Source organism: Vulpes lagopus, chromosome 22, assembly GCF_018345385.1.
Source record: "Vulpes lagopus strain Blue_001 chromosome 22, ASM1834538v1, whole genome shotgun sequence".
Taxonomy (NCBI): domain Eukaryota; kingdom Metazoa; phylum Chordata; class Mammalia; order Carnivora; family Canidae; genus Vulpes; species Vulpes lagopus.
The window spans coordinates 25,994,986-26,000,692 of record NC_054845.1 but is presented as its reverse complement, the minus strand read 5'-3'; the positions used below and the strand labels follow the sequence as shown (position 1 = coordinate 26,000,692).

Below are 5,707 nucleotides of genomic sequence, written 5' to 3'. Positions count from 1 at the left end.
ACGGGGAGATATACCTTATCAAGGCCTGGGGCAGCAGGGGGTGGGCATGGGGGATGGTGATAGAAAGGCAGGGTCAGGGGACAGGCGTGGCCAGTGTTAACTGAGCACTTACCATGTGCCAGTCCCGTGCTACTTCTTTTTTTTTTTTTTTTATGATAGTCACAGAGAGAGAGAGAGGCAGAGACACAGGCAGAGGGAGAAGCAGGCTCCATGCACCGGGAGCCTGATGTGGGATTCGATCCCGGGTCTCCAGGATCGCGCCCTGGGCCAAAGGCAGGCGCCAAACCGCTGCGCCACCCAGGGATCCCCCGTGCTACTTCTAAATGCTTCACCGGCTATTATACTAATTAATCCTTCTAGAAACACCGTGAGCTAGATAGTATTGTCTTCCTGGTCTTAGAGGTGAGCTGGGGCCTCCGGGAAGTGAAAGGGCTGCCTGCGGTGGCTTGGGTCTGACCCCAGGCAAGCTTACTTAAGGACCTAATAGGGGATCCTACTTCTCAAGAACCATGCCCAGGGCTGTTTGCAGGTTTTCAATTGCACGTGCTACCCCCCCCCCCCCCCCCCCGTCTCTAATCCTTGGAGATAAGGAGACGGAGGCGATGCTCCCGTGTGCGCGAGAGGGGGTGCCCGCAGGGGAGCAGAGGGAACAGAGGGTCGCCTGTGTTCAGGAGCAGCCCCTCTTCCAAGCAGGACTCTGACGCCGAGGCCCCAAGCGCTGGGTTGCGGCCTGGTGACCCGCCGCGGCCGGGCCGAGCTGCCGGAGGGGGGCGCTCGCCGCCGCCGCCGGGTCGGGCCGGGGCCGCGGTGCGGGTTCGCGGGCAGGCGCGGGGGCGACCGTGCAGCAGGCGGCGCGGCGGGCGCGGGGCCCGGGGACCCGGGGGGCGTCGGATTCTCTGCTCCCCGCTGCTGCGCCGCCGCCCGGGGCTGGGCCGCCGCGAGTCCCCAGGTCGGGAGGAAGCGGGGGAAAGGCCGGGAACGCGCTGCGGGGGCGGGGGCGGGGGCGCCGGCGGCACCGAGCTGGGGGCCGTGCGGGCGGGGGGGCGGGTAAAGATCGGAAGGGGGCGGTAGGGGGGAAGAGAGGCGGGTCAGCAGGAGGATGCGGGGACCCCGAGCCGGCCAGGGCGCCCAGAGGCCCGGGACAAGCAGGCGCCGAGGCGGAGGGCGGAGGGGCCCGGAGCTGGGGGGCAGGCGGGAGGCCCCGGGCATCCAGCCCCCGACCTCGGGAGGTGACTGCGCCCAGCAGGGGCCTGGGCTTCCCCCCTCCCCGGGGTGCAGGTCCGGCGGCGGTGGGGGGCAGCCTGGCCTTGCCCGCACCCCTGCCCGCCCCCTCCCCCTTGTCCTCCGCGGGTCCCTGAACCCCCAGGTCCGTGCAGAGGACTCTGCGGACTGCTGGACGGGCGCGACGCGGCGGCGGTGCAGAGGCCTGAACCCTTTAACCTCTGGCTTCTCCCCCACGCCGCGCCGCGCCGCCCCACCGCACCCCACCGCACCCCACCCCACCCCGCCCCCTTTACCCAGACTGAGGAGAGTGTATGATGGAAAGGTTTTTCCCCACATCGTGTAGCTGGTTATACTGTGGTTTCCAGGGTAAGAACCTGGGCTCGCCAGCCCTAACGGTATGAACCCAGGATCCAGGTTTATGCTTCCAAGGATTCCAGAACTCTTTGCAGCTCTCCACCCGGGAAGCGGCCACACTGCTTCCCCCATCCCTAGCCTGTCCGCCTGTCTGTCCATTCACCTTGTGTAGCCCTCTGAGGCTCTGCTCACCTGTCCACCTAAAGGCTGTCTCTTTGCCTGAAGACTCTGCTCTTACCTGGAAGTCTGTGCCAAGGGTGAGTGAGATCCAGAGGATAAAGAGCAAAGGGTGGAGATGAAGGGACAGCTGATAACTGGGAAGCGGAGGGATCTGAGAGTGATGGTGGAGAGGGGGCTGCTCCTCTGCAACCAGGACCTGTTGAAGGCTTTTGGCCAAAGTCCCTGCTAATGCCGTTCTGTGCCCTTAGAGGAACAGAGCCAGGTGGGAATGCAGCCAGCCAGGTCCCAGAAAGATGTTATCAACCTGGTCCTCCAATACTGGCAAGGTGTGCTCCAGTGGCTTGTGCCTCAAGGTGAGAGCAGAAGAGCTGAAAGAGACAGGCTGGGCTGTTAGATGTCAGGTGCCCAACCTGACATGAAAAGCATCTTCCACAAATTCCTCTGTCTGAAACTTTCTCATCATACTCACCTTTGGAGCCTCACCTGCCCAGACCCTGAGCAAGACAAGGGTGGTGGCCTCCTAGCCTTGGTGGGGAAGCTGTTCTCACTTGCCTTCTTTAGAGGGGCACAGTAGAGATGACTAGAAGTCCCTGGAAGAGGCCAGAGTCCATCTCCTTGGGACTAGCCCCGTACCCCTCCCCACCATGGTATCTGGGTGCTCAGAGCCAGGAATTCTGGGACCCCCAGTCAGACCCTCTCCCTCCCCCCACACACATATTCCAGATTCTGAACTGGGGCAAATAGAAGCGTATGACAAATAGAAGCATGACGGATGGGGGTGGGAGAATGGGACGGATGGGGGTGGAGATGGGGGTGGAGAATGGATGGGGGTGGAGATGGGGGTGGAGAATGGGACTCCTTGGGGGAAAAGCATCCAACCCTCCTTGAAAGCAGGGTTTCATGGTTGCAGGGTCCAGAGGGGAGATCTGCTTGGAGTTCAAATTACTGCTACTAATGATCATCGTGTCTAATGTGCAAGTAATGCCTCAGAGTTCTAAAAACACTGTGTACGTCCTCAACTTCATTCGGTTCTCATAATAGCACCATTGTTAAATTCACATTTGACCACTTACTGCAACGCGAAGCACTATGCTAAGAGATTTACCTGGATTATCTCCTGTAATTCTCCCAACAATGGTTCATCATTTCATGGATGAGAAGACTGAAGCTCGGCCAATTTAATTAAGTTTCCCAGGGTCACAGAACTCGGAAGAGCAGGGATTCCAATGCTGAGGAGGGCAGAAGGCAAACTCCTGTACCCCAGCCAGTCTCTGGATCCCTCCAATGCCCGGTGCCTTATGCACTTTGGGGAAAGCAGAAATTCTAATATCACACTCTGGTTTCCAGGGTGGGCCAATCCAATTGTCACAAGTGACCTTACGCTCCTCCCTCTCTCCCTGCAGGACTGTTCTGGAAGGATGATGTCACTCAAGATATGAAGACCTAGAAGATAGAGCACATGCCCAGGCTCCATGCCTCAGGGACCAGCATGAGGGATGGGTGGACAGCCTTTTCCACCAAAACCACCACGCCCAGGTGTGTGAGGCCTGTGATCTGTCCACACTGCCCATGACCGGTAGACAGAACAATTGGGAAGGGAAGGAGTGTCAGGGCAGCAGGTAGGAGCTGTCTGAAGTCCAGTAAATAGAATGAAGAGAGCACCTGTCTGATTCCAGCCAGAAGCAATCCCATGATACCTTGGTGATGTCTGCAGAGGGAGGGGATTGGGGTGCTTGGCTACTAATTGATATCCCTGGCTTAATCTTTGTCTTCTAGGGACAAGTGCAAAGAGGAACTCTGACTGTTGTTCCCTAAGGTGAGACTCCCTCAGGGATTTTGAAATTCCTCATTTGGATCCCATCTCTTCTCCTCTGGGCCTTCTCACCATTTTCTCTTCACCTTTGACTTCTGCCTTCCTTCCCGTCAGAACCCAGTGACCAAGGTGAACAGGGAACAATGCTTGAACTCTGAAATGGTTTCAGAGGTCCCGAACCAAGAGATGACCAACCATGGCAAGGCCCCACTGCAGGTGAGGACCTGGCTTGTCCAGGAAGGCTGAGCCCACCCAGGGCCTGTTTATAGAGGGACGCAGGGTGAAGGAGGGAATACACATTGGTTGATAAATAAATGACAAGACTTCACTGAGGCTGATGGAGAACCTTCTGGAAGAGAGGGCCTGGAGGATGGAAGAGAACAGAGCTTTCAATTCAGAGCCAGCCCAGTCCTGGCTCTGCCACTGCCCAGCTGTGACCTTGGACACATTGCCTAGGCTCTTCAAGTCCCTCTTCCACACCTGTGAAATGGGAATGGTAATAAAGGCGACCCCTCTGGTGTTGCTGTGTGGCTTAAAGACAATATATGAAAAAGGCCAGTGGTTGCTGGGTAAGGAGAAATTCTTCCTTTCCTCACTGGGGAGGGAGGGCGCCCCTACTTCCTCTCTCACAGACAGCTTTTCATATATTTCAGCAACTGCAGGGTGCAGGGGCTAGGGGCCCCCAGGAGCCTCTGGCTCTGTAAGATCAAGCACAGGCCCAGAGCTTGAAGGGCCTGCGGAAATCTACTTGGGAAGCTTCACAACTTAAATATGAGCTCTCTGTTTTTCTAAGGAAATCTTGAGTGTGACGTGACGCTAATCCTTACCTTGCCCCTCCACCCATCCATATCTATATGTTTCTCTTTGTCTATGCACACGCACACATACATACACACATATCTAGCTCTCTCTATAGCTCTAAAGCTACTATCCTTAAATGGGGGAGGAGTTTACAGAAGCCCTTGAATTCAGCCTCCCCCTTGCTCTTCTCTGTGGTGTGGAGGGCAAGTCACCTGGGGAAAGCTCTCGGGCATCCCCTTGGGCACTTGAGCTCTTGGGAACCGGGGCGAAGGCTACTCACCTTTTAGGTGTCATCCGTCCTTAGAGCTGAGAAGCTGAGTGGGCCAGACCTGGTCTCCTGACCCAATTTGCCCCCACCCAGCCCCACCCTTCCTCTCCAGGGTCCCAGGAGAGGTTGGGCTGCTTCACACATCAGACTTCTCCACACTAATGATAGCTGGAGGAGGTGACACTTGAACTTTGACCTAAATGATACCAGGAAGCAGCCCTGGAAAGATCTGAAGGAAGAACCCCAAGGCAGACAGAAGTACAGATGCAGTGGCACTAAGGAGGGCACGGGATGGGAGGAGCACTGGATATTATACTATATGTTGGCAAATTGAATTTAAATTTAAAAAATTTTAAAGATTTTATTTATTTATTCATGAGACACACACACACACACAGAGGCAGAGACACAGGAAGAGGGAGAAGCAGACCCCATGCAGGGAGCCTGACATGGGACTCGATCCTGGATCACAGCCTGGGCTGCAGGCAGCGCTAAGCTGCTGAGCCACCTGGGCTGCCCTAAATTAAAAAAAAATTTTTTTTAATTGCCCTTAGGTGAGATTTCAGGGCCAACACAGTTGGTGACAGGGGAACAGCCAGGACTACTCAGGGCTCATAGTCTGTAAGACAGGATTTGGGTTTTATTCAAAGTGGGAATGATCAACAAAGGAAAGGCAATTTGAGGGTGTTATATTATATGTTGGCAAATCGAACTCCAATAAAAAAATATACAAAAGAAAGGCAATCTGATACATATTTTATAAAGATATAGCGATGCTATAGGAAAATGGACCATAAAATGGACGAGAGTAGGACCAAGTAGAACAGTGTTCGGGGCTTCCAAGTTACCCAGGTGGGACCTGGTGGTCCTCTGGATCAAGACCAAGGCAGCATTGCTGGGAGGCTCTCAGCTGGACTCCATCCAGAGGCAGCCTGCTCCTCAGAGGTGCTCCAGCCTTTTACCCCTTTCAAAGAAACTGGTCGTCATCTCTGTCACCATGGCAGCCAGGCCTCCTTAGCTTGGATTGGTTGCTGGGCCACATCACTGGTCCTATGACTGACCCCATG

At 55.7% G+C, this 5,707-nt stretch overlaps 1 long non-coding RNA gene across 1 annotated transcript; it reads left to right on the top strand.

Moving 5' to 3' along the window:
* The first annotated feature begins 857 nt into the window (after positions 1-857).
* On the top strand, positions 858-4,089 carry LOC121480742. Its single transcript, XR_005985095.1, has 4 exons — positions 858-949; positions 3,162-3,294; positions 3,535-3,574; positions 3,686-4,089. It is a non-coding gene; the product is annotated as an uncharacterized LOC121480742 (long non-coding RNA).
* The last annotated feature ends 1,618 nt before the right edge of the window (positions 4,090-5,707 follow it).